Source organism: Stegostoma tigrinum, chromosome 1, assembly GCF_030684315.1.
Source record: "Stegostoma tigrinum isolate sSteTig4 chromosome 1, sSteTig4.hap1, whole genome shotgun sequence".
NCBI lineage: Eukaryota > Metazoa > Chordata > Chondrichthyes > Orectolobiformes > Stegostomatidae > Stegostoma > Stegostoma tigrinum.
Genome location: NC_081354.1, coordinates 104,758,341 through 104,786,325, shown reverse-complemented (window position 1 = coordinate 104,786,325; position 27,985 = coordinate 104,758,341). Strand labels below are relative to the sequence as shown.

The 27,985-nt window shown below is 41.0% G+C and overlaps 1 protein-coding gene across 5 annotated transcripts in view; it reads left to right on the top strand.

Moving 5' to 3' along the window:
- The window catches only part of corin (corin, serine peptidase), a 212,727-nt gene that overhangs the window by 42,399 nt on the left and 142,343 nt on the right, over positions 1-27,985 (top strand). The gene's annotated exons all lie outside the window — the stretch shown is intronic.

The following is a 27,985-nucleotide window of genomic DNA, read 5'->3' as shown; positions in this document are numbered from 1 at the left end:
AATGGTTTTCAAATTGTGCAGAATGAGATGCAACCTGCTCGTATTTATTGAAGATGTCTGTCAGCCAGATAATGACATTGTATAATATCATCCTACAAATGCTGAATGCTTTGGAGGCATTTACGATAATAAATAAATGCTTTCAATGAAATAGTACAAGAATTTGAAATGAACACATTAATTATCTATATTTCAATATAACCCGATTTTCAAAATATCTTGGTATTTACTGACATATCACTTTAAGGAAAGTGTCAAGCCCTGATAGGTATGGTTTATGTTATGCAAACAAAAAGATTAATACATGAAGTAAGGAAAGGACTATGTACATTGAACCATGACTTGAGCTGGCTATTAGGTTAATGCCAACGTTACTTTATGAGGCTTCTGGCATAATGTAACCATTGGTAATTTCTGATATCTCCTTCACCCTTTGACCATGCACTGCTTCCTCACATAAGACTAACTATCATGTGAGAAATTGAATTTAAATTTAGTAGTGTTTTGGATTTTCAAAAAGGCACTCATTCATTTTACTATGTGACTTTTCTCACCCCTACCCACCCCCAGCTAATAAAGGTTTTTGTTTGGATTTGAATTTCCTGAATGCAGTTTTATCCACGTGACCGGATATTTGTAAAACCTTGTGTAAACACCATAAACATCATTTTAGTATCTGCTCTTTGAATTGTAGTTCTATTGTTCTTTGAATCAAAATGAATCCTGTTCAGTATGTCCACACCGTAGACAAGCTGAAAGAGCCCAACCACAACCAGTTTAGCACCCTTCTTTTAAGCTCATCAAAATGCAATTACATTCCCCCTTAAGTTTCACTGGATCTTTGTTCACAATAGAATTTACTCGTGACACAACTTTTTAAAAAAATCTTAGTAATTTGGTCTATATTTTTATGGATTATTTGCATTGGAAAATCAACATTTGACTGGAGCATTTCCTGAGTTTACGGCACTTCACTCCTCCTATCCACCTCCTCCAAAAAGACATCCAATGCATTCTTCGAAGAACCTTGAAGCCTGCTGTCTCCGATGTTGTCCAATTATTCAATCATTTTTCAATGCCACAGTGGCTTGTGCAAACATTTTTCCACTTTCTGCAGCTAGAATGTACCTTCCCTTTTTAGCGATGCAAGCTGGCTTGAAATGATCGTAAACTGTCACCATCTTGGGAGCTCTTGGTTAAAGTGTGCAGTCACTCAACAGCATGTACAGCACGAGCTGAAGGTAGCAATCATGGCCATGGATAAATATCATGACTTGCATCAAATTGAATGGGGGTGTTGGAGGTCAAGGATAATTGGTGGAATTTAGATTTTTTTTTAAAGAGTGATTCATAACTGACTTGATGTTTTAACTATCTAGAGTCTCCAGTTGTAAGTTATCTAGGTTTTTATGAACCTTAACCATCAGGTGAGTCCAAACATATCAGATTGCAAATTCAAAATGTTGATTGAGCATCGAAAGGTAGAAGTATAACATGTTAAAATGTTAGACGATATTTCAAAGAACGGAAAAAAGAGGTAAAGCCTAACTTAACAATGTAAGACTTTTTATGACTCTTTCAAATAACCAGGCTGAAGTGTGTTGCCCTCTTCTCTCCCTAGCACGAGATAATAGGTTAACAAATGTCTACACAAACTTTCATTTTTAAACTCTTAACTCATACTTTCCTATCTTGAATTAGTATAACTGTCAACACTAATTGGTTAACTTAAATGTTTGTTTATTACAATTGGTTCCTGACACACATGGTTCATTTCCGATACATTGTAACCAGGATTTTGTATTAATGTTTCAGTATTGGGTAGTTGTATAATATTTCAATACTGCCCTGTCCTTTGTTCATCAAAATGAAATTGTACAAGATCCATTTTGAATTTTTCATTTTGCACCCCTTATCTCTGAATTGGGGAATACAACTTTCCAAAGTAAATTATACAAGATGTATATTTATGGTATGAGAAACATTGTCTTTTTGTTACATGTTATATGTCAGCTTTTATTAATTTATTATTAATTAGTTATGGAATCATACAGTGCAGAAGAGGCCCCTTGACTCATTGGGTCTATACTGCCAAAGCTACACTAAATCTATGCTAGTCCGACTTTCCACCACCTGATCTATAGCCTTGAAAGCGAAGATATTTCAATTGCTGACCCAAAAAATTTTTAACTTCACAGCCTTTTTCTGCCTCAACTACCCTCTTCCTGACCCTCACCGCTCTTAGCTATGCTTTGCCAACCAACCAACCTTTTACCAGCCACTTCTGAATACTTTTCTTGCACCATATTGGGCTTAGATCTTAGCAATAGGCCATTATGTGGGTTTGTGTCAAATACTGTCCCAAAATTCTCGTTGATCAGACTTATGAAATCTGTAAATTATTCAAAGGAATCTAGTAACTTAGCTGAGCACAACAACCCATTTGTAAAACCAGACTGATTATCCTGGATTAGCTCATGGCTCATAAAATTACTCCCTATTATCCCTATAATAGTTAAAAACAGTGGGAGTAAAGTTTGCAGGTCTTTAATTTGTTGGTTCATCCCATGCCCATTCTTTTGGGGGAGAGTTCATCCTGTGGCCATTTATGTGGGAGCTGTCATTTCACTAAGCTCCGGATATGGCCTCAGTTCAGTGAACTCTGAAAAAAGAATCTGCAAGGTGATTTGTGAATCTTCTGGGAAATTCCCTTCTGTTATGGCAAATAATTAAGATTCTGGTCTACACTAATAAGCCTGTTATTCCAGAAATGAATGTTGGCATTATTGAAGCATACAAAGCAAATTCCTATTCTTATTATTTTAAAATTAGTATGTTCATGTGGCATTCCTTGAAACAGCATGGAAATGAAATTGGTCCAAGTATGTTACAACTTCTAATGACAGCAATTTCTATCTTATTAATTTAATCACTGACTATTAAACTTTACTTTATGTCAAACAAAATCTTTGTCCTTTAATGAATATTTGTTATAATAATCAAATTGTAGTAAGTAATTATGATCGTGTGTGTATGTGTGTGTGTGTGGTTACAAGATGCATTTTAGTTCATGTGGGTACAGGAAGAACCCATTAAACATTTGCTGCACTCAAACAGCAAAGCAATGTATGATTAATCAACCAGGTTGGAGTTGACCATCAAATTAATTGATAGAAATAGGCAAAAATGTGGTGACGTCAGAGAAGGGCTCATATAAAAATGCCAACATTTTAAAATCTTAACAGTTTTTCATTGAAGAAAAGGAGGAGGAGAGGGGACCTAATTGAGGTATACAAGATAATGAGAGGCATAGATAGAGTTGATAACCAGAGACTATTTCCCAGGGCAGAAATGGCTAACACGAGGGGTCATAGTTTTAAGCTGGTTGGAGGAAAGTATAGAGGGGATGTCAGAGGCGGGTTCTTTACACAGAGAGTTGTGAGAGCATGGAATCCGTTGCCAGCAGCAGTTGTGGAAGCAAGGTCATTGGGGTCTTTAAGAGACTGCTGGACATGCATATGGTCACAGAAATTTGAGGGTGCATACATGAGGATCAATGGTCAGCACAACATGGTGGGCTGAAGGGCCTGTTCTGTGCTGTACTGTTCTATGTTAAAGAAGCACTTGAAAGAAGTGAAATTAATTAAAATCAAGTACATTACACTATCCTTATGTCTGATATTGAGGGAAGAAATTGCAATAGGGAGAAAAATATTTGTAACACATTAATCATTGATTTTTTAAAATTAAATCAATAAAAGAGACTTGGTGAAAATTGTCACATCAGTTAAATATAACTATTTGAGCACCAGGATATCTATTAAGAAAATTATTTGAAATGGCGTGGATGATGTTGCAAGATTTTAACATATGTATCTGGTCATGTCAATTCATAGAGAACAGTAAAAGATCTTAGACTTGTCAAGGTTGGAGCAGCGTGAGGACCACATGCTGTTATAAGATTAATTCACATGTATGGTTTGTAAAATGGGACAGAATCTAAGTTAGCTTTTAACTTTTACTAATTATTGCCTATACTATTGGGAGCAAGGAAGCTGCATGGCCACAGGCAGTTTGAGCTTATGCTTGTTTGTTAGTTTGTAGTTTTAGAATTTTTTTCTATATCATTAATGTTTTCATCAAATGCTTTTAAAAGAACTAAATTAAAGATCCAGTTATTTGTAAATCCTTAAGTAACAATTAAGTTTGTTATTAAAGCATTTTAAGTTCAATGATCTGTGGTTTTCTCAGGACAAGATGTTGTATGGGCATGCCAGCTCATGATGAACGTAATTGCCAAGATCCCATGCAATTATAGAAAACTACAGGACCAGCTTTGTCTAATGGTCTAGAGGAAACCACTTCCTGTTCTAACTAGAAGAGCCTCTTGTAGTTAATATGGTATAGTTTATTACATGTTAGCAAATAGTTGCAGTTTGCATTAAATTGGTGGACATTATTACAGAGACTTTGAGGAGAACCAAATGTTTGGTGTCACTCCTTGGTTGTCTTCATTGTGGGAGGTGCTTATGGCAGTCCTCAGTTTAACTTTTTCTTAGGCCTATATAAGCAATTTCCATCCAAGGATTTTTCCCGCTATGAATATTAAATGTTCAAGTATATAACTACAGTTACCACTACCCCATCTTCCCCTAAATGCCTGAAATGCATAAATTCAGAAATCTGGGGGTTCCAGTATTCTTCCAAAATGTATTCTTTGGACTTGGTAGTTTCTTGAATGGGAGAAGGTTGACATTTCCTCCCCTCTTGAATAGTGTGTATTCTGTAGTACCCTTGCATTACTGAGTTTTTCTTTGGATTTGTTCCAATTCATTAGTGGTGAGCCTTGAAGGGATAAGGTTCTTGTGGTTCCTTTGTGCAATCCTTTCGATAGTACAAACAATATACAATCTATGCTGGTCTGCAGCTCCATTTACAGGTCCCAATACTGTTTCTGTTAGGATTCAGAACTCAGCTGCTGTCCCTAAATGTGACAACAGTCTCATTCAAGAGCACCTATTGCAGTGTGTAGCTGACTGTGCATGATAGGACTGCTCCTTATTATATGTTTTGATAATTCTGGAGGTGTAAATGCGGAATCAAACTTCTTTAGGATGGGGAGCTGACTCTTCAACTTCCTGCCCATCAGTAACTCTGATAGTGCCAGACCATAATGGACTGGAATAGGTCTACAATCTAGCAGCGTTGTACAGATTTTGGTTTTGTTCTTCAAGAGCAGCTTAATGACCCTCACTTCACACACATCTTTCCCATTCAATTGTAGATATCTTGGTAGAAACCACAACCAAAGAAAATGGTGAAGCCAAAATATTGGGTTTTCGAGAAGGAGGTAGATACAGCTTTTATGGCCAAAAGGATCAAGGGATACAGATGGAAGGTGGGATTAAGGTATTGAAATTGATGAGCACCCATGATCATATTGAATGGTAGAGCAGGTTTGAGGGGTTGAATGGTCTGGTTGAATGCTGTAATCTTTCATGTTTCTCTATGTCTGTGTACCTCATAATGTACATAATATGTAACAGGCTTGTTCACAACACACAACATGTTTCTCCTGGCAGAGCATTGCTCTGAAGGCTGTGGCCAAAGCAAAAGCTAGTATAACATTCGGAGAGGTTGGATTATAGTGTTCCAATACATCATGGAAGTTGACATGTCTTTGAAACGCTGAAAAGCATTGTCTCAGTCTGGTTTCAATGCTATCCTTAGATTTTCTTGGGTTGTCTGAGACGTTTTTTAGTAGTTGCCATGTGAAGCAAAAGAAAAATTGTTGACTGGTTTACCAAACCCAAGGACTTTTTGGAGGTCTTCTTTGTGCAAACTCTCAAAGGCTATATGTACTTTTAACTTCACTTGTCAACTGTTTCCCCATGTATTACTCACCATGTTATTTATTTGGCATATGACACCATAAAGACCTTGTTAAATATTGGACATAGTCTATCAGAAAATCTCTGGTATTGATGCAATCCAAAATGGTAATCTGTTCAACAAGATCTCTGCAATAAAATTTTTGAATGTAATAAACAATGTTATTGTTCTTGCAATGGCATCTACCAGAATCACTTATTGCATAGAGTTTTATGAGGACTGGACTTTTGGATAATTAATTAAACTGTCATCAAACAGAGGGGTGGATTTCTCTTGCTACTATCTTGTCAAGGTATGTACAGTTAACATGAATGTAAATTGTACTAGCAGGCTTGGATTCAGTAACCATGCATGAACATAGCTTGTTGTCTGTGTCACTTGGGCAATGAGGCCCTTTCTTGCCACTTCTGTATATTGCTTCGTCAAGTGATGCAGAATTTCCCCATGTGTATAGTGACTAAAAACTTAGAAAGTTTCTTTGTAACACTGTATTTGGTATTCAACTTCCTTAACTTTATGAATAATTTAGGATATCCTTGTTCATAGGAGTCCCTCATCCTCTGCTGTTAAACCTCTCCCATCCTTTGAATAAGATTCAGGTCAAGACGTATCTTCCTATTGAAAACTGAGAATTGTTGATTGTGAAATTGGAATAGATTTTATACTATTTGGCATTCTCTATTTAGGCAGTTGCTTGTAATGTATCTTTAATAGAGTCATACAGTCATATAGCATTGAAATAGACCCTTCAGTCCAACCAGTCCATGCCGAGTATAACCCAAACTAAACTGGTTCCACCTGCCTGTTCTTGGCCCATATCCACCCAAAAATTTCTTATTCATGTAGTTATCTAAATTTTTTTAAAATTTTGTAACTGTACCCACATCCACCATTTCCTCTGGAAGTTTATTTTACACACAAACCACTCTGTTTTTAAAATAACATTGCCCCTCATGTCTTTTTTTAAATCTTTCTCTTCTCACACTAAAAATATGCCCCCAGTCTTGAAATGCCATACCATTGGGAAAAGACTTCTGCCATTTACCTTATCTATACCCCTCATGCTTTTATAAACCTCTGAAAGGTCACCCCTCAACCTCCTGTGTTCCAGTGAAAAACGTTCCACCCTATCCAGCTTCTCCTTATAACTAAAACCCTATATTACTAGCAACATCCTGGCAAATCTCCTCTGAGCTGTCTCCAGCTTAAAAATATCCTTCCTATAACAGGACAACCAGAACTAAATGTAGTACCCCAGAAGAGGTCTAACCAATATCTTGTGCAATCTCAACATTACGTCCCAACTCCTGTATTCAAAGTTTTGAGCAATGAAGACAAGCGTGCTAAGTGCATTCTTAACCACCCTGTCTACCTGGGATAAAAACTTCAAACACTTAAGTACCTGAATCCCTCGGTCTCTCTGTTCTACAACACCATTCAAGACCCTACTTTTAATTGTATAATTCTCTCATTTGCTTTATCAAAATTCCTCAGAAGGCTGTGGAGGCCAGATCATTGAGTATATCTAAGACAGAGGTTCTTGACTGCCAAGAGGATCAAGGGTTACAGGGAGAAAGCAAGAGAATGTGGTTGAGAAACTTATCAGCCCTGATTGAATGGTGGAGCAGACCTGATGGGCTGAATGGTCTAATTTCTGCTCCTATGTCTTATGGTCTTATATAATACCTCACAATTATCCAAATTAAACACTTTCTGTCACTCGTTAACCTACTGACCCAATTGATCACGATCTCTTTGTAATCTTAGATAACCTTCTTCACTGTTTACTATACCATCAACCTTGGTAACATCCTCAAAATTACTTACTTACTATATTCTTATCTAAATCATTTATATAAATGACAAACGAAAGTGGACCCTGCACTGATCCTCATGATCACTGCTGGTAACAGGCCTCCAATCCGAAAAGCAACTTCCCACCACAACTCTGTCTCCTGCCGTAAAGCCAATTTTGTATCCAAGCTTATCCTGAATCTTATGTGAACTAACTTTGCTAATTAGTCTACTATATGGAACTTTGTCAAAGATTTTACGAAAGTCCAAGTAGACAATGACTACTCCTCGGCCTGCATCAATTTTCTCGGTTACTTCCTCAAAAAACTCAAAGTTTGTGAGACACGATTTCCCTTGCATAAAACCATGCTGACTATCTCTAATCATTAATTGTTGCTCCAAATGCATGTAAATCCTATCTTTCAGAATCGCCGCCAACAACTTACCCACGACTGAAGTCAGATACACAGGTTTATTGTTCCTAGACGTCTCCTGGGATCCCTACTTAATAAAAGACACAACATTAGCCACTCTCCAGCCTCTCAGCCCCATACCTGTAGGTATAGATGATACAAATATTTTTGCAAGGGGCCCCACATTTTCTCCCCAACTTCCCACAATGTCCCGGGATACAATAGATCAGATCCCAGATATTTATTTACCTTTATGTTTTCTAGGACCTCTAGCACCTCCTCTTCTGTGATGTGAACTGTTTTCAAAACATCAATATTTATTTTACTGAGTTCTCTAGCCTTCATTTTTTTCTCCAGAGTAAAATCAGCTGTGAAATATTCATTTAATATCTCTCCCATCTCCTAGATTCAACACAAGGATGACTATGATAAACTTTAAAGGACCCTACTGTCTCTGTAGTTGAGGTTTTTCCCTTAATGGACTTTTAGAATCTCTTTGGATTATCCTTAATCTTACCCGCCAAGACTATTTCATTTTCCCTCTTTAACTTCCTGATCTCCCTCCTAAGAATGCCCTCCACTCATTATACTGCTCAACAGATTCATTTGATCCCAGTTGTCTATATCAAGTATGACTCTCTTTTATTCTTGACAAGGACCTCAATATTTTTATCGATTATTTCCCAATCTTACCAGCCTTACCTTTCATTCTTGTTGGAACATAATGAGTCTGAGCTCTCAATGTCACAATTTTGAAAGCCTCCCACTTATCAAACATTCATTTAATAGCGAACAGTCTACTTTAATCAACTTTTGAATGTTCTTGTCTCATACCATTAAAAATTGCCTTACTCCAATTAGAAGCTCTAATCTTAAGATTAAGTTAAATTAATTTAAGTGTTATGCCTCCTAGACCATGCAGTTGTACTATTGTCAGCTGAATATAGTGTTTTCTTAATCTTGGACTGCTATCTGAAATAGCCACAGTCATGCTCACTCTGGTGCCTAACTTGGAATGAATGAGATGACCATTGACCTAGATATCAGCTTGCCAAAATCTATGGTCTGAATCATCCATTTCCCATAGGAACATTTCATGTTTTTCTTCTGATGTAGAGTGTTCTACCGTATAGCCTCTTTGTGTGGGTAACTAGTTGATTTCTTGCTTTTCTGAAATTGTGTCCACATATGGATATTTTATGGATGTGACCTACTATAAGACATAGGATCAGAAGTAGACTACTCACATGAAACATTCACTTTTCTATTGTGGCACAATTCCTGCAACAATTCTGTCTCTTGCCAACTTATGTTTCTGATCAACCTACTCAGAAATGCTATTACACACCTCTAGAATATGTTGGACTTAAACACGGCCTTCTGGTCCAGAGCTAGGGACACTACCGTTACACCGCACTTGAAGTCATGATAAGCATTTCCTCCCTCTAATCTGCAGAAATCATTCATAAAATCATCTATATATTCCCCTAGTCAGTGAACGCTTCGATTTAGATATTGCTTATTCAGGAATTTTATTAATTCTAAGGCTAAAGTAGTTAAAAAGCTATCAGTACTGCTTCAAAAGTATCTTGTCACTTTTTCTTAATCCCCTGACAACCTACAATGTCATTAGTCATACTCCCAATTGTGTATAACAGTGCATTTATTTGTTTAGTTTCTGAGTTATTGTCTAACCTCAGAAATAGTTTTATCCAAGGTCTCTAAATGTATGTTCTATTTGCCCCATTGCTGAAATTAAGTCTTTCTGGTGATGTTACACCTGATGCTTTGCCTTCCTAAAGTGACCTTGCTTACTTAAAAGACAATAGTAGTTTTGCTGCTTTTTGCTATTGTTCTGGTGGATTTGTCAGCGTGCCCTCTCGTAATAGCTGATTATGATAGAGCTTGCTACGGAGACTTTGAGGAGAATCAGGTACTAGGGCACACTCATCCAGCACTAACTCTTTCTGACCCATATAAAGAAAGAATGCTGCTAAAAATGCCCACATGAATAATTGAATAAAAGGATAAGAAACTTTGGCAGCAACTGAGAGACAGGGAAACAGTTTTTTTTAATTCATTACGGGAGTGGGTATCACTGGTTAGGCCAGCATTTATTCCCATCCCTAATTGATCAGAAGACAGTTAAGAGTCAACTATACTGCTGTGAGCCTGGAGTCACATACAGACCCAATCAGTTAAGGATGGCAGTTTCCTTCCCCAAAGGGCATAAATGAACCAGATGGGTTTTTCTGACCATCAATAATGGTTTACAGTCATCATTAGACTCTTAAAATCAGATTTATTTTATTGATTTCAAATTCAACTGCTATAGCAGGATTCGAACCCAGGTCCCCAGAACAACACCTAGGTCTCTGGATTAACAGTCCAGTAATTAATATCACAAGATCATTACCGCCTTCTGATTTTTGAGTCTGATATGGTGGTTTTATGTTGTTGTGAAATGCAAAGAAGCAACAAGTGCAGTACTTTTCATATGTTTTCCAAAGCAAAATGTGAAGGGAGTGCTAATGTCAGTACAGAAGCGATATGGTTACAGAATAAATGTAAGTGGTAGGTGTTTATAGCAGCAAATAGGTAGCTGTTCTGGGAGCAAAACAAAACAGGGCTGGTGGGAGGAGGTGTTCCCAAAATAGAGGACAAAATTCATGGTCAATGTTTTTGAGCTCAATGTTGTCCAGAACTCCTTAAGTCAGGCTTTGCTTCGAGACTGCAGATGGCCTTGAACAGAAATGTTAGCATCAGAGAAAGAAGAGGTGCTTTTCGTAAAACAGTTGTGTCGGGGCAGGAGAGGCATACAGGTGAATTCTTTTAATTTTCTCATTTTCTGTCCTTAAGCAGAGGTGCTTTTTTTTTTCTTATTATTTTCCTATTTTGTAATTGGCTATTGTGTGATTCTCTCAAACTCATTGTTTGTGGAGTCCAACTCTAAATGACCCACAACAAATTTTCAGGTGCAAAAATGGACACAGATACATGCGCAGACAGAGACATGGGGACATGGGGATATGGGGAAACGTTGGGTGGGGGGGGGTCGCGGTGGAGGGAGGGCGGTGGTGTGGGTCAGGGGAGGACACGGACATCCAAGAAAAGAAAGGGTTTAACTTAATGATAAGGTCATTTTTAAAAATATTAAATATACAAAAATTACTTCACATGAATCCATAGAGTAACTGCCCAGTGAAGGTGCTTTCCCATAGGAACTGAGTTTCAAATGGTGGCAGTTGCTGAAGTTGCAAAATTCTTTTAAAAGCTGAAGCCTCAGCCAAATGTCGGTCTGCAGGTTTTTTCCACTTTTCAAGTGAATATGAGTTTTCTTCCAGAACAAAGTGTTTTGAAGGAGGTTTAGACTAAAGCATGTTTGCTAAGTCCGGAGTATAGTTGTATTATCACTAGTTAGATCCTGAGTGGATTGATGATAAAAGAGACAAGATTTTTACCAGACCGAAGCAGTTTCAATTGGGCAGGAAGGAGTTTGTGCAGTTTTCTGTTGACAGTGGCTTTACTGGCTTGCATCAGCACTCATAAGGACTTTATTTCTGTTGAACTGCACATGTACGTTGTCTAGAAATTCACAGCTACGTCTCTTTGCAGCATACTTTAGCATAGTGGAAATTCAGTCACAAACAAGTTCTCCAGCATGAGATCTCTATAGCACACCAAGACTAAGGGTTGCAGTTGGCTTTTGACCTCATTTCACGTGTTCATGAAATGATAACAAACAAACACATCTTTCTCCTAGACCTTTCTTTCAACTCCTGTCATGTCTGTGGTCTGGCATATAATCCACAGGTAATCACACTTCAGATTTTTGAATGGCAGTTCTCCTTTTGAATTCTTGCTGGCTGAAAATTTAATTGACGCTTATCAACTCTGACATTGCGAGTTTTTCTCTCAGGTCTCAGAATGATTTGCACAGGGATTTCAGACTGAATTTATATCCTCAGCCTCTCTTGGCCTTCCTCAAACACTTCTGCCAAATCCAATCAGACCCTACCACCCAGAACATCATCTTCTTCCTGCCCCTCTCTGCCTTCCAGAAGGACCATTCTCTTCACCACCCCTTAGTTTGCACCACACTCCCTACCAACCACTCCAACCCCCACCCCGGTACATTCCCCTGTAACCGTAAAAGATGCAACACCTGCCCACACACCATCTCCCTCATCTCCATCCAGGGCTGTAAAAAGTCCTTCCCTGCAAGACAGAGCTTCACCTACATCTCCACCAACCTCGTCTAATGCATATGGTGCTCCCGATGCAATCTTCTCTACATCGGTGAGACCAAATGTAGACTGGGTGACAGTTTTACTGAGCATCTTCACCTGGCACATAACAGCCAACCTAACCTCCTGGTGACTACCCATTTCAACTCCCCCGTCCAACAAGTTGCAGTGACTCACAATGCCAATTTGAAGAACAACATCTTATCTACAGCCTGGGCACCTTACAGCCCACAGGGCTCAACACTGAGTTCCCCAATTACAAATAAACTTCCCAGCCGTCACCCAGCTCCCCTTCCAGCTGCCAAACATATTCATCCCTCCTGTCGACCAACTAGGCTGTACGTGCTACCAGTGTCCAACTATCACCACCATTCTGCCCCCGCCCCTGTTGCTGCCCCTGCCCCCACCCTCTTTATCTGGAGCTTCCCTAGCCCTGAAGAAGGTTAATGACCAAAATGTTGACTGCTCCTTTCCTCCAGATGCAGCTTGGCCTGCTGTGTTCTTCCAACCTCCTATTTGTCTATTTTGTCCTATATGTCAGTCTTTCAAGCAACATATTTTATACTTAAAAGTTCAATATATCTAATAAATTCAAAGATATGGTCCATTTTCATAACAGGATGTAATAGAAGTGTAGAATGTACTTTTATGAAAATTAAGGCATTTGAAAAATAATCTAGCTTGGACTTTAGTTAATCAGCAGTAGGGGCAATCCTTCCTGACCCAGAACAGGCCACAGTTTACCCAAAAAGAGAGTTGAATAATATCAGAGTCTAACCAAACCATAAACCAATATTGACAATGAATAGTAATAAAAATGGAAGAAAAGTGCTGTTATTTATTTCACCTGGGCTTATTCAATAAGCATGCAGGCAATCTTTTTGTTAAACTTTGAACATGCCAATTTCAATCAATGTGGGTGTCACAAGAGACGTGGCTGCAAGGAAATCAGGGCTGGAAACAAAATATCCAAGAATACACGTCTTATCAAAAGGATGGATGGTTGGGGGGGCGGGGGGTGGGGTGCGCGGTTGCGTAATGTCTTGTTAGTAAGACATGAAATTAAATTGACATCAAGAACTCATATGGAGCTGGAAGATGTAGAATCCGTGTGGTTAGATTTAAAGGGTCGCAAAGGAGAAAAGACCCTGATGGGAATTGTGTACAGGCCTCTTAGCAGTAGTCAGGATGTGGGGAAGAAAATGAATCAGGAGACAGAAAACGTGTGTAAGAAGAACATTATTGCAATAATCATTGGGAACTTCAATAGGGGAAAATCAGGTCTATAACGTATCTCAAAAAAAATAATTTGTGGAATGTCTATGAGATGGTTGTTTTTGGAGCAGTTTTTGGTAGAAGTCACTAGGGAACAGGCAATTACAGATTTGTGGTGCGTAATAAAACAGCCTTGATGATGGAGTTTAAGGTGAAGGAACCCCTAGGCGGCAATGACCATAAGATGATAAAATTCATGCTGCAGTTTGAAAGGGAGAAGTTGGAATCCGACGTAATGGTACTACAATTGAGTAAAAGAAGCTACAAAGACACACAGGAGGAGCTGGCCAGAGTTGATTGGAAAGCAGCCAAGCAGGGAAGGTAGTAGAGCCACTCTGGCAAGATTTTCTGCAGGTACTTTGGGTGGCACGTCAGAAAATTATCCCAAGGAAGAAGACAATTATCCCGGAGAAGAAGAAACTAATTGAGGGAAGGATGAATTAACCATGGCTGACAAAGGAAGTCAGGGACAGCATAAAAGCAAAAGAAAACGAAAACAGTGTGGTAAAGATTAGTGGGGAGCCAGAGGATTAGAAAATCTTTAAAAACCAGCAGAGGTAACTAAAAAAACTGTAAGAGCAGAAGAAGATGAAATATGAGACTAACCCAGCCAGTAAAATAAAAGTTAATTACGAGAGATATTTTAGATGTGTAAAATCTAAGAAGTAGGCAAGAATGGACATTGGACCTCAGGAAAATGAGGCTAGGGAAGTAGTAATGGGGAACAAAGAAATGGTGGTAGAACTGAATAGGCACTTTGTATCAGCCTTCACAGTGGAAGATACCAGTAACATGCCAGAACTTCGAGAGTGAGGGGCCAGGACGAGAAGGTACTGGGAAAACTGAAAGATCTGAAGATGGAAAAATCACCTGGATCTAATGGACTACACCCCCAGATTTCTGAAGGACACAGCTGAGGAGATTACGGAGGCATTGGTGGTATGATCTTTCAGGAATGGAGTCAGGGAGGGTCCCAGAGGACTGGAAAATGTCTAAGAAGGGAGGGAGACAGAAGAAGGTAAGCCTGACCTTGGTCATCAGTTTGATTCTAGAGTCCATGATTAAGCATGAAACTGTGGAATACTTGGAAGAGCATGCTAAAATGGCAGAGTCAGCATGATTTCGTCAAGGAAAATCGCCAAAGGAAATTTTGTCTTACTTGCTCGCTACCTCCTCAAAGGAGAGCAAGTAGACATGATCTATTTGGATTTCCAGAAGACCTTTGACAAGGTGCCACACAGGAGCCTGCTAAAGAAAATAAGAACCCATGGTGTTAGGGGCAAGGTATTGGCATGGTTAAAGAATTGGCTGACTGGCAGAAGGCAGAGAGTGGGGATAAAGGGGTCTTTCTCAGGATGTCAGCTGTTGACTAGTAGAGTTCTGCAGGGGTCAGTGTTAAGTCTACAACTATTCACATAATATATTAATAATTTGGAGAAAGGAATTGAGGGTACTTTTGCTAAGTTTGCAGATGACACAAAGATGGAGGTACAGGGTGTGCTGCGGAAGTGGGGAGGCTGCAGAAGGACTTGGACAGGCGAGGTGAGCGGCAAATAAATGGCAGATGGAATACACTGTGGAAAAGTGTGATGTTGTGCACTTTGGTAGGAAGGATAGAGGCGCAGACTATTTTCTAAATGAGGAAAGCTTCAGAAATCTGAAGGACAAAGGGGCTTGGGAGTCCAAGTTCAGGATTTTCTTAAGGTAAACATGTAGGTTCAATTGGCATTTAGGAATCCAGATGTGATGTTAGCATTCATTTGAAGACAGGTGAAATGCAAAAGCAGAGATATACTGCCACAGCTGAATGATGCTCTAGTCAGACCGCCTTTGGAATATTTTGAGCAGTTTTGGGCTCCATATCTGAGGAAGGATTTACTGGTATTGGACGGTGTCCAGTGGAGATTGACAAGAATGATCCTGATGATGAAGAGCTTGTCATGTGAGGAGCAGTCGAGAACTTGGCGTCCATACTTGATGGAGTTTAGAAGGATGGGGTTGGGGTCTGATTAAAACTTACAGAACACTGAGAGACCTGGATAGGGTGGAGCTGGAAAAGATGTTTCCACCAGTAGGAGGGACAAGGGCCTGAAGCCAAAACCTCTGAGTGATGGGACAACCCTTTAGAACTGAGTTGAGGGGGAATTTCTTCAGCCAGAACAGGGTGAATCTGTGTTACTCATTACTACTGAGGGCTGTGAAGGCCAAGTCATTGAGTGTACTTGATTGGTAAAGGGATTGAGGGCAGGGAGATAGCAGGAGAATGAGGTTGAGAAATATATCAGCCATGATCAAATAGCAGAGCAATTTTGATAGGCTGAATGGCCTAATTCTGCTGCTATATCTTAGAACCTTACAGTTTTTGTCTAGAAAATATAGTCCTTAAATAATTAAGGCCAATTATCAATACAAATCCATCCGTAATTTAGATTTCTGATTTTACGCTTCAATTAAAAGCATTGCTTACTTCATCAGTTTCACTTTTTTTTAAAATCCTGCTTGATGATTCATCAAGCATTTGACTGGCAGAATATAGCAGACAGGTTTGTGTGGTATAGGTCAGGAGTCCAGGGTAAAATCATCAAAGATCAGTGATCAGTGATGGTTGTGAAACAGGGGAGGATATGAAAACAATGAAGAACGTCATTTGAAGGTTCCCACATTTTCTCATCAAAGTCCAGCACGAAAGCAATATTTGGCTCACTGTGATAGACAACATAATGTCTTAACATCTGAGTATAAGAATAAATGGCATAAATTGAGTGCAAGTATTTCATGAATATTCGCAATGTTTATTTTGATAAATAGACCAGGAATATTGGATTTTGAATAAACGAATGGAATGAGTTTATAATCTGCAGCAAAATCAACAGGTTGGGGGACGGGAAGAGTTCAATTTCATTCCCACTTCGGACAGAACTTTTAATTATTGATTGTAGAATATATTTTAAGTACTGGAAGAAGGAAATATTTGCTGGTTGATAAATGTGTTAATAGGGCTTTAGTGGCCAGCATCATTGGTGTAATTTCTGAACATCCTGGTGTTGCTGAGAGACCTGCCAGTTTTCATTGATCTCCATGTAGGAAAAAATCTTCTTCTTTTAGATGCATCATACACCTCTTTGCATTGAGGGTCTGCAGAAAGTCCGCTGAAAAGATACAATTTCTTAAGAAACATACAGTCATACTCAGTGGGGCACAGTTTTTGAAAAGCTGTTTGCATTGATTTTAAATGTCAATAATTCATTTATTTGTGGATGAGAGTGGGAGCTGCCAGGCAGGCAATGTCACTGACCCTGATACCATGGTAGAAGATGTCATTCAAATGGAGGGAGTGAAAAAGCATCTAACTATGGAGAACCTCCCCCTTTGTCCTGCCTACAACATTTGCACATACATAAATGACGGTGGTTGGATCTTCCCCTTCCCATTCTGGGTTCTCCTCAGCCCTAAGCAGATGTCCGTCACTCTGGAATCGAGCAGGCAAAACAGATGTCTGGGCTAATACCTTTTGCTTCAGAGAATGGTGTCAATCCGTCTGATTATACTGTGCTATATGATAAATTTAACTGATCATCTTAGATTTATTTCAAGTATACTTCACAATAATATTGTGAGATTACTCTGAGCTATGGCTACAGGATAGTTGGGATTGGTAACTAAATATACTAAGTTATAAAGTTTACAGGATGGACAGGGAAAGTGGCAGAGGGGGTGATGTATCCTCATGAATTAGAAACAAAATTACTTCAATAATGAGGGAAGATATATGAGAGGATCACATTCAGTTGAGACTACATGAGTGGAACTGAGGAACTGTAAAGGATGTTATTACCATAATAGGTAGGATGGGGAGACCCTCAATGTTAGCTCTGAAGTGCTAGATTATATGAGTGCAGAAATGAGGCAAAAGTGTGCAAAGCTACAGGAGTAGTAATGGGGGATTTTAACTTCAACAGATTGGAAGAGGCAGACAAATGCCTGTCAAAAAGGTAGTTAATTTCTGGAGAGTGTTTGGGAGTGTTTCTTACAGCAATATGTCTCCTTTTTGATGCATCTCACAGTTCTTGCACCGAGGGTCTGCAGAAAGTCCACCAAAAAATGTGATTTTGTTAAGAAACATATTGTCAAACTCGGTGGGACATGAAGTTTCAGAAACTGTTTGCATCGATTTTAAATGTCGGTAATTCATTTATTTTTGGATGAGAATGGGAGCAACAAGGGGACGTACAATGCTGGATGTAGTAATGAGTATTGAGCCAGGTTTAATGTGTCACCTAACTGTGTGTGAACATGTATCAAATAGTAATCATAACATGATAGAGTTCAATGTAACATTTGAAAATGAAAAGCATGAATCAGCTCCTGGAGTGTTAGATTTAGGTAAAGCTGACTTCAGTAAGAGGAGACCAAGACTATCCACAGCAAACTGACATTTAACAGTGTACAAAACCAATTTATATCTGTGAGAGAGAAAAGCTCCACTTCATCGAAAAATACAGCCATAGACAATTAAAGACATAAGGGACAGCATGAAATTAAATACAAGATCTTCAAAAAAATGCAAAATAGAAAGCACAGATTTTGGAGAGATACAAAGGCCAGTAAAAGGCCACATAGCAGCTTATAATAGCGACTGAAAGGCATCATGAAAGTAAAATTTACTCTGGACATCAAAATCAATAAGAAGACATTTTATAGTCATTGAAAAGCATAGTAGGTGGTCAGGAGCAATGTAAGCCAACTTAAAGTGGAGTGGGATATTGTCAATGACTGTGGGGAAATTACAGACATGTTAAATAATTAGTTTGCCTCAGTTTTTATAGTAGAAAAGGATGATAGCTTGCCAGAAATCCTGACGCAATTAATAGGGATCAGGAGCAAAGAGTGAAAAAAATTAATGTAAGTAAAACATGAGGTAATGAGGAAATTAATGGAATTAAAGAGTGAAAAGAATTGCAGATGCTGTAGATCAGAAACAAAATCAGACATTTCTGAAAGGGCTCAGCAGGTCTGGTAGCATCTGTGGAGAGAAATCACAGTTAATGTTTTGGGCTGAGTGACCTTTCCTCAGAACTGGTCTGTTCTGAGGAAGTTAACTGAGTTAACTAAGGTGGAAGCCCCCAGAACTGAGGGCAAATAACTGAGAAGGCTGGGAAACTTGTTGAGTGGTAGGTGACAGAAAGTAGGGATAATGGATAGGTACCTAAATTAGCAGTATGTGACTAGTGGTGCCCCACAATCGTCTAGTTAGGGCCTCAGTTCTTCACATTATGTATTGATGACTTGGATAGTGTGACATAGAAAACCATATATCCAAATTTGCTGATGGCACAAAGTTAAGCAGCAAATGAGCAATTCTGTAGCAGATGAATTTCAATGTGCATAAGTGTGAGGTTAATCATTTTGATTGGAAGAAGGCTAGATCGTAGTATTTTCTAGATGGTATGAAGTTAAACACAGTGAATGTCCAAAAAGACTTCAGGGTTCAGGCGCATAGATCAATGTCACAAACAGAAACAGATAATAATCACAGTGTGAAGCTGGATGAACACAGCAGGCCAAGCAGCATCAGAGGAGCAGAAAAGTTTGATGTTTTGGGTCGAGACCCTTCTTCTTTTTCTGGATAACATACCGTGTTATCTCCAATTCTCCAGCATTGGCAGCTCCTACTATCTCTGTAACAGAAAATAATTGGGATTACCAATGGAATGTTGGCCTTTATATCTAGATAGAAAGAAACATGTAGAGAAACTATTCCAGTAATACTCTGGCTACAATTGGATAATTGTCATTGGAACATAAGAACAGGAGTAGGCTATTCAGTTGCTCGATCCTATTCCATTTCAGTGAGATCATGGCTGATATGAGGCCTAGCTCACTTACACCTGGCTTTGGCCCATATCCTTTAATTCTTTGCTGATAAAAGTCTCTTTCTCATTGAAAATTAACGACTGATCCAGCATGCACTGCCATTTGTGGAAGAGAGTTCCAAACGTCTACCACCCTTTGCGTGTAAAATTGTTTCCTAGCGTCTCTCCTGAATAGTTCAGCTCTAATCCTCAGTCTGTGCCACCTAGTGCCAGTGGAAATGGTTTATCTTTTGCTACCCTGTCTTTTCCTGTTAGGATTCAGAAGATATGCTGCAGTTACACAAAACCATGGTATTACCTCACTTGGAATACTGTGTGCGGATCTTGGCACCACACATTTAGAAGGCGATATTGACGTTGGTGGGGGTACAATGTGTGTTTACAAGAATGATACCTGGACTTTAGGGTTAAGTTATGAGGAGGGATTATACAAATTAGACCCGTTTTCTCTGAAATTTGGAAGGTTAAGGGGTAAACTGATCAAAGACTTGAGAATAATAGAAGGAAAAGGCATTCATATAAGTTGCAGAGTTTTATTCACAACAGAAGTTTATAACACAAAAAAGACAAAATAAAAAAACTTATCACGAAACAGGAAATAGTTTTTTAAAGTCCTGAAACACCCATCAAATCAAAGTTGCTTTGATCCTGCAAAGATTAGTGACAATAAATGTTAATCAAGTCAAAACTCTGTCGCTACGTGTGTTCTTTTACTTTCCTCTCCTTCCAGATTTCTTTTATTTACTTTAACCTTGTTATTATTTTGCGTTATTACAAACAGAAATCTCTGTACCCATTTTCCATCTCACTGAATCAGGTGAGAAAATACGATTCAGATAGAGGGCTATGGGCCATAACTGTTGTCATGAAATCACCTGCATCTTTTCGATATGAAACTTCATTTAGCAGCACAACTATGAATTCCCCTCGCTACTGAGATAATTATAACTGAGGGCACCACAACTGCAACTAGACCTGTTAGGAATTAAATACTTATCAACTTGAAAGTTACTGGCAGTTTGTGGCTATGTTGTCTTGCTACTTACATGTGTAGATTGCATTTGTTATAATATTGGATGGAATGTTTCCAGTTTGCCATGTGTTTGCTTTAGATTGAAGATGAGTTCCAAATGAAATTTTTATCTGTGCCAGTTCAGTTAATTTGATATAATTTGAAATTTAAACTAATTTTAGTGTATTTGTGTCTTTTTAAATAAAACATTGCTGTATCCAACAGTTATCATTATTCATTCTGAACATGTACAACCTTGCTCAGCCTTCAGTGCTCTCTAGGGGAGTAGATTCTGCAGAAACTTGACAGAATAGACAGAGATAACACAGTGTGGAGCTGGAGGAACACAGCAGGCCAGGAAACATCAGAAAAAGGGTCCCAACCCAAAATGTCAACTTTCCTGCTTCTCTGATGCTGCCTGTCCTGTGTTCCTCCAGTTCCACACTGTCTTATCTGTGACTCTAGCATCTGCAGTTCTTACTATTTCAGAATGGACTGAGGTTCTTTCCACTGTCAGGAGAATCTAAAGCAGAAGGGCATAGGCGCTGGACCTGTGGAGAAACCTTTGGGTATGAGATAAAGAGAAAATTCTTGACTGAAATGATTATGAATTACTGGCATTTTGTACCCCAGGGGATTGCAGATGCTCCACTAATGAGAATATTTGGGGCCAATAAAGACCCCACCATTTTTGGTTTCTCATGTATTTATGGAATATTGGGGAACTACAGAGGTGCATGGCTTGCAGATAGTTTTCTGGTGCCCAATTTTCACTGTGTGCGGGATGTACAGGATACGAACAAATTTCTATTCATAACCAGCATGAAAGATAATGAATCCTTTGATTTTTTTTTGAGCTGTCTATTGAAAAATCGCTTAAAAGCCTACCGCTCACATGGTTTGTAGAAAACAGCCAAGAATGCATGAAGACAAAACGATAGCCTTGGTAATATGTCAATAAGAAAGTACCGTAAATACTAGGAAATTATTTTGAACTCTCACTGATGAATGCAGCCTTTGTTCACTTTATAAAGTGCTGGGGATTTAAATAACTTCACATCATGACAGTTCTATAGACACTATCCACTCTTCAAGAGCATTTATGTGACTGTCAAAAAAAAGTTGTGACTCATACTCTGGCTCTTATTATCACAAAAAATTAGACGTGTTGAACTCAACACTGAGTTCAAGTGACCCAGCTCCATTCAGCTTGTCTTCATGCAAATCACATCACACCCTTTTTGCCCACTAGCAAAAACACAGTCTGTGGGAAATGGAGTTGTAGCTTCCACATTCATGTCCCAATTGCCATTTGTAAGAGTCCATAGAGCTTCCACAATTCTGTAAAAACTCAAGCTTATATCAGTCAATTTGATTCACTTCACATGATATCGTGGAACAGTTGGAGACACTGAATACTGCAAAGGCTGTGGGTCCTGACAACATTTGGGCAATAGTACAGAAGATTTGTGCTCCAGAACTTGCTGCTCCCCTGGCCAAACTGTTCCAGTACAGGTACAGCACTGGTATCTATCCAACAATGTGGAAAATTTCCCAGGTATGTCCTATACATAAAAGGTAGGAAAAATCCAACCCAGCTAATTACCACTCCATCAGAGGTGCGGCTTGAGGTGGGAGGAGGCGATAGATGAGAGGAAGAACAGGTTAGGGAGGCGGGGATGAGCTTGGGCTGGTTTTGGGATGTGGTGGGGGGAGGGGACATTTGTCTCCTCTCCATCTATCTTCCCCTCTATCGATCTTCGATCTGCCTCCCCTTCTCTCCCTATTTATTTCAGAACGCTCTCCCCCTCCCCCTTTTCTGATGTAGGGTCTAGGCCCGAAATGTCAGCTTTCCTGCTCCTAAGATGCTGCTTGGCCTGCTGTGTTCATCCAGCTCTACATCTTTTTATGATCTTCTTCGCCTTTTGCTCATTGTTCACAACTATATTTTTTTCACTAAATATGAAGTGTTTTTAAATCTCCAACACCTTCCACCCCAACCTTCAGTTCACCTGGGCCATCTCCAGCACATCCCTCACCTTCCTGGACCTCTCAGTCTCCATCTCAGGCAACCAGCTTGTAACTGATGTCCATTTCAAGCCCACCGACTCCCACAGCTACCTAGAATACACCTCCTCCCACCCACCCTCCTGCAAAAACTCCATCCCCTATTCCCAATTCCTCCGCCTCCGCCGCATCTGCTCCCACGATAAGACATTCCACTCCCGCACATCCCAGATGTCCAAGTTCTTTAAGGACCGCAACTTTCCCCCCACGGTGATTGAGAACGCCCTTGACCGCGTCTCCCGCATCTCCCGCGACACATCCCTCACACCCCGCCCCCGCCACAACCGCCCCAAGAGGATCCCCCTCGTTCTCACACACCACCCTACCAACCTCCGGATACAACGCATTATCCTCCGACACTTCCGCCATTTACAATCCGACCCCACCACCCAAGACATTTTTCCATCCCCTCCCCTGTCTGCTTTCCGGAGAGACCACTCTCTCCGTGACTCCCTTGTTCGCTCCACACTGCCCTCCAACCCCACCACACCCGGCACCTTCCCCTGCAACCGCAGGAAATGCTACACTTGTCCCCACACCTCCTCCCTCACCCCCATCCCAGGCCCCAAGATGACATTCCACATTAAGCAGAGGTTCACCTGCACATCTGCCAATGTGGTATACTGCATCCACTGTACCCGGTGCGGCTTCCTCTACATTGGGGAAACCAAGCGGAGGCTTGGGGACCGCTTTGCAGAACACCTCCGCTCAGTTTGCAACAAACAACTGCACCTCCCAGTCGCAAACCATTTCCACTCCCCCTCCCATTCTCTTGACGACATGTCCATCATGGGCCTCCTGCACTGCCACAATGATGCCACCCGAAGGTTGCAGGAACAGCAACTCATATTCCGCCTGGGAACCCTGCAGCCATATGGTATCAATGTGGACTTCACCAGTTTCAAAATCTCCCCTTCCCCCACTGCATCCCTAAACCAGCCCAGTTCATCCCCTCCCCCCACTGCACCACACAACCAGCCCAGCTCTTCCCCCCCACCCACTGCATCCCAAAACCAGTCCAACCTGTCTCTGCCTCCCTAACCGGTTCTTCCTCTCACCCATCCCTTCCTCCCACCCCAAGCCGCACCCCCAGCTACCTACTAACCTCATCCCACCTCCTTGACCTGTCCGTCTTCCCTGGACTGACCTATCCCCTCCCTATCTCCCCACCTACACCCTCTCCACCTATCTTCTTTACTCTCCATCTTCGGTCCGCCTCCCCCTCTCTCCCTATTTATTCCAGTTCCCTCCCCCCATCCCCCTCTCTGATGAAGGGTCTAGGCCCGAAACGTCAGCTTTTGTGCTCCTGAGATGCTGCTTGGCCTGCTGTGTTCATCCAGCCTCACATTTTATTATCTTGGAATCTCCAGCATCTGCAGTTCCCATTATCTCTGTTTTTAAATCTTCCTTTGTTTGTGGCCAGACCCCCCTCTTGTTTTCTTCTGTTAAACATAATTTGTTCTTGCTGGAGTAAGATTTCAAAGATTCCAATTATTATCTGACATTTGTCACTGTTTCTCTCAACGCCAGATTATTGAGAGAATTCTAACAACTGTACTGTGCCCATGTTTAGATAATCTAACCTGGCACTCATTGGAAATCAAATCTGATGTCTTACCAGTCTAAATAATTACATACTTTGTAGCTTAATAGTAACTCTTGGGTGAGCAGGATTTTTTATTTAAATTCTGTTTAAAAACTGGCATATAGGTATTTGGTGGAAATCTACCATACGTGCAACTGCAAATTTCAAACTAATTATGGACAACTATGTGAGAAAAATTTAACTTGTCAACTTCATCATTCCTAATTAAGGCAATTTCTCTTTACATATAGTGGGACTCTAATGAAATGGTGTTCAAAGTGATAATGCTGGCCTCACTGCAGCATAAACCCCTTTTCATGTCAACACTGGATGAGCCACGACTAGCAGGTAGACTGGAAGAATAAAGGGTGATGTTGTGTGATATGGATTATTTCTAGTGATAATGGGAACTGCAGATGCTGGAGAATCCAAGATAATAAAATGTGAGGCTGGATGAACACAGCAGGCCCAGCAGCATCTCAGGAGCACAAAAGCTGACGTTTCAGGCCTAGACCCTTCATCAGAGAGGGGGATGGGGTAAGGGTTCTGGAATAAATAGGGAGAGAGGGGGAGGCGGTCCTCCGACACTTGCGCCATCTACAATCCGACCCCACCACCCAAAACATTATTCCATCCCCACCCATGTCTGCTTACCAGAGAGACCACTCTCTCCGTGACTCCCTTGTTCGCTCCACACTGCCCTCCAACCCTACCACACCTGGCACCTTCCCCTGTAACAGCAGGAAATGCTACACTTGCCCCCAAACCACCTCCCTCACCCCCATCCCGGGCCCCAAGATGACTTTCCATATTAAGCAGAGGTTCACCTGCACATCTGCCAATGTGGTATACTGTATCCATTGCACCCGGTGAGGCTTCCTCTACACTGGGGAAACCTGCAGAACACCTCTGCTCAGTTCACAATAAATAACTGCACCTCCCAGTCGCGAACCATTTCCACTAACCCTCCCATTCTTTAGATGACATGTCCATCATGGGCCTCCTGCAGTGCCACAATGATGCCACCTGAAGGTTGCAGGAACAGCAACTCATATTCCGCTTGGGAACCCTACAGCCCAATGGTATCAATGTGGACTTCACCAGCTTCAAAATCTCCCCTTCCCCCACCGCATCCCAAAACCAGCCCAGTTCATCCCCTCCCCCCACTGCACCACACAACCAGCCCAGCTCTTCCCCCCCACCCACTGCATCCCAAAACCAGTCCAGCCTGTCTCTGCCTCCCTAACCGGTTCTTCCTCTCGCCCATCCCTTCCTCCCACCCCAAGCCGCACCTCCATCTCCTACCTACTAACCTCATCCCACCTCGTTGACCTGTCCGTCTTCCCTGGACTGACCTATCCCCTCCCTACCTCCCCACCTATACTCTCCTCTCCAACTATCTTCTTTTCTCTCCATCTTCGGTCCGCCTCCCCCACTCTCCCGATTTATTCCAGAACCCTCTCCCCAACCCCCTCTCTGATGAAGGGTCTAGGCCCGAAACGTCAGCTTTTGTGCTCCTGAGATGCTGCTTGGCCTGCTGTGTTCATCCAGCCTCACGTTTTATTATCATGGATTATTTCTAATCAGGATATCAGGATGACATACAATGTAGTTTGTTTGCTGAAGTTCTACAACCAAACATAATTTCTGCACTCAGGTCATCCAGTCCAAGGTCCCATATGTTTCTAAATTTTGGAAAGTATTTGCCGATAAGGCAGTAGAGTTTAAGGAACTGTTGTTTCCAATATTAGTACAGGTTTCAATTGACAGTCTTTTAATTCACAACTTTGAGAAGTTAATCCATTTATTTTAAATTCAGAAAATGAGCCATGGTGGTAAGAGCATTTAATAGATTCTACGCTTCGGCTGAATTTGGTGATGAATTTGTCCCACAGTTCTGAAATAGTGTTAGAAGTAACGTGTGGACTCTAGTTTAGGGAAGCAGAAGCTGCGAGGAGAACACAAAGAGGCTGTATCCATGTTTAGGTGAATAACAAATAAGGTAAATATAATGTGGGAAGTGTGAGGTTATTCTCTTTGCTTGTAAGAACAGAAAGACAATACTATTTAAAAGCTGTGCAAGTTGTAAATGTTGACGTTCGGATTGACTTGGGTGGCTCAGTGGTTAGTACTGCTGCCTCTCAGCACCAGGGACCCAGGTTCGATTCCACCCTCGGCTGACTGTCTGTGTGGAATTTGCACATTCTTCCTGTGTTTGTGTGAGTTTCCTCCGGGTGCTCTGGTTTCGTGCCACAGACCAAAGATGTGCAGGCTAGGTGAATTGGCCATGCTAAATTGCCTGCAGTGATCAGGGATGTGTAGATTAGGTAGGTTATGCAGGATGGGTCTGGGTGAGATGCTCTTGAGGGTTGGTGTGGACTTGGTGAGACAAAGGGCCTGTTTCCACACTGTAGGGATTCTGTGATCTGTAATGGTACACAGAAATTTAGCATATAGATATGGAGGAGTTCCAGTCAGCCACAACAAGAGCCCCTGCAGATATGGTGGAAGATATCAACACAAATAACTGAGAGACAGTTGCAGGCATCTGTGGCCTCTGGAGGCTTACTACTCATAGGGTATGTGAAGAGCAAGCAGAAGCACAAAGCTCGGTAGAAAATAGAGCCCAGAGAAAACAGAGGCCACTGAATCCTTCTCAACCCACTCTCCTCATTTGTGACAAATGTGCCGAGACTGACACTCCAGATTGGGGCTCCCAAGCCAGACCAAGCAATGCTGATTTTTTTAACTAAGGAATGGGAACACGAGCAGACCATTCAGCCCCTCTAGCCTGCTCTGCAATTCAGTAGGATCATGTTTGATCTGACATTCCTTGTATCCATTTTCTTGCCCTTTCCCATGAACCTTCATTCCCCTACTGATCAAGAATGTATCTATCTCAGCCTTAAATATACAAGGATACTGCCCAAAAAGCTCACTGTGATAAGGAGTTCCAAAGGCACTCAACCCTCAGGAAATTCCTCCTCATCTTTAAATTGTCTTAAATCAGTGGGACTTGAACTCATGTTCCCAGATTATTAACCTGTACCACTGAATTACTCACCTACTGACATGCCTACTCTGCTACTATCTCCCTATTAACATCTAGATGAACCCCACAGCACAAACCAATCCACAAGTTAGAGGTTTGCCAAGTATATAACATGCAGCAAGCGATTCGGAGGCTAAGCATCCATGTTGACTTTTACTGCAAGATGACGAGAGTACAAGAATAAGTAAGTACTGCTACACTTCGGCAGAAGGTGGAGGAGATGGGGTAACTTTGGTGAGACCCTACCTGGAGATGAGCTTCATGCTCTCACATCCAACCCTGACTGTGTTATTAAGCCTGCTGATAAGGGTGGTGCTGTTGTAGTCCGGCAGACTGACCTCTTAATTTCAGAGGCTGAGTGCCAATTCTCAGATACTTCCTCTCATCTCCCCTGGACCGTGACCCCACATGAAACATCAAGCCTTTGTGTCAACCATAGTCACCAACCTCATTCCATCTGGCAATCACACCCCACTGCCTGCAAGCTGATAGTCTTCTTTGCTTGAAGAGGTAACAAGTAAGTTAGACCATGGAAACCCAGTAGATGTTATCTATCTAGACTTCTTAAAGGCCTTTGATACGGTACCTCACGGGAGGCTGCTGAGCAAGGTGAGGGCCCATGGTGTTCGAGGTGAGTTATTGGCTTGGATTGAGGATTGGCTGTCTGACAGAAGGCAGAGAGTTGGGATAAAAGGCTCTTTTTCGGAATGGCAACCGGTGACGAGTGGTGTCCCGCAGGGTTCAGTGTTGGGGCCGCAGCTGTTCGCCTTGTACA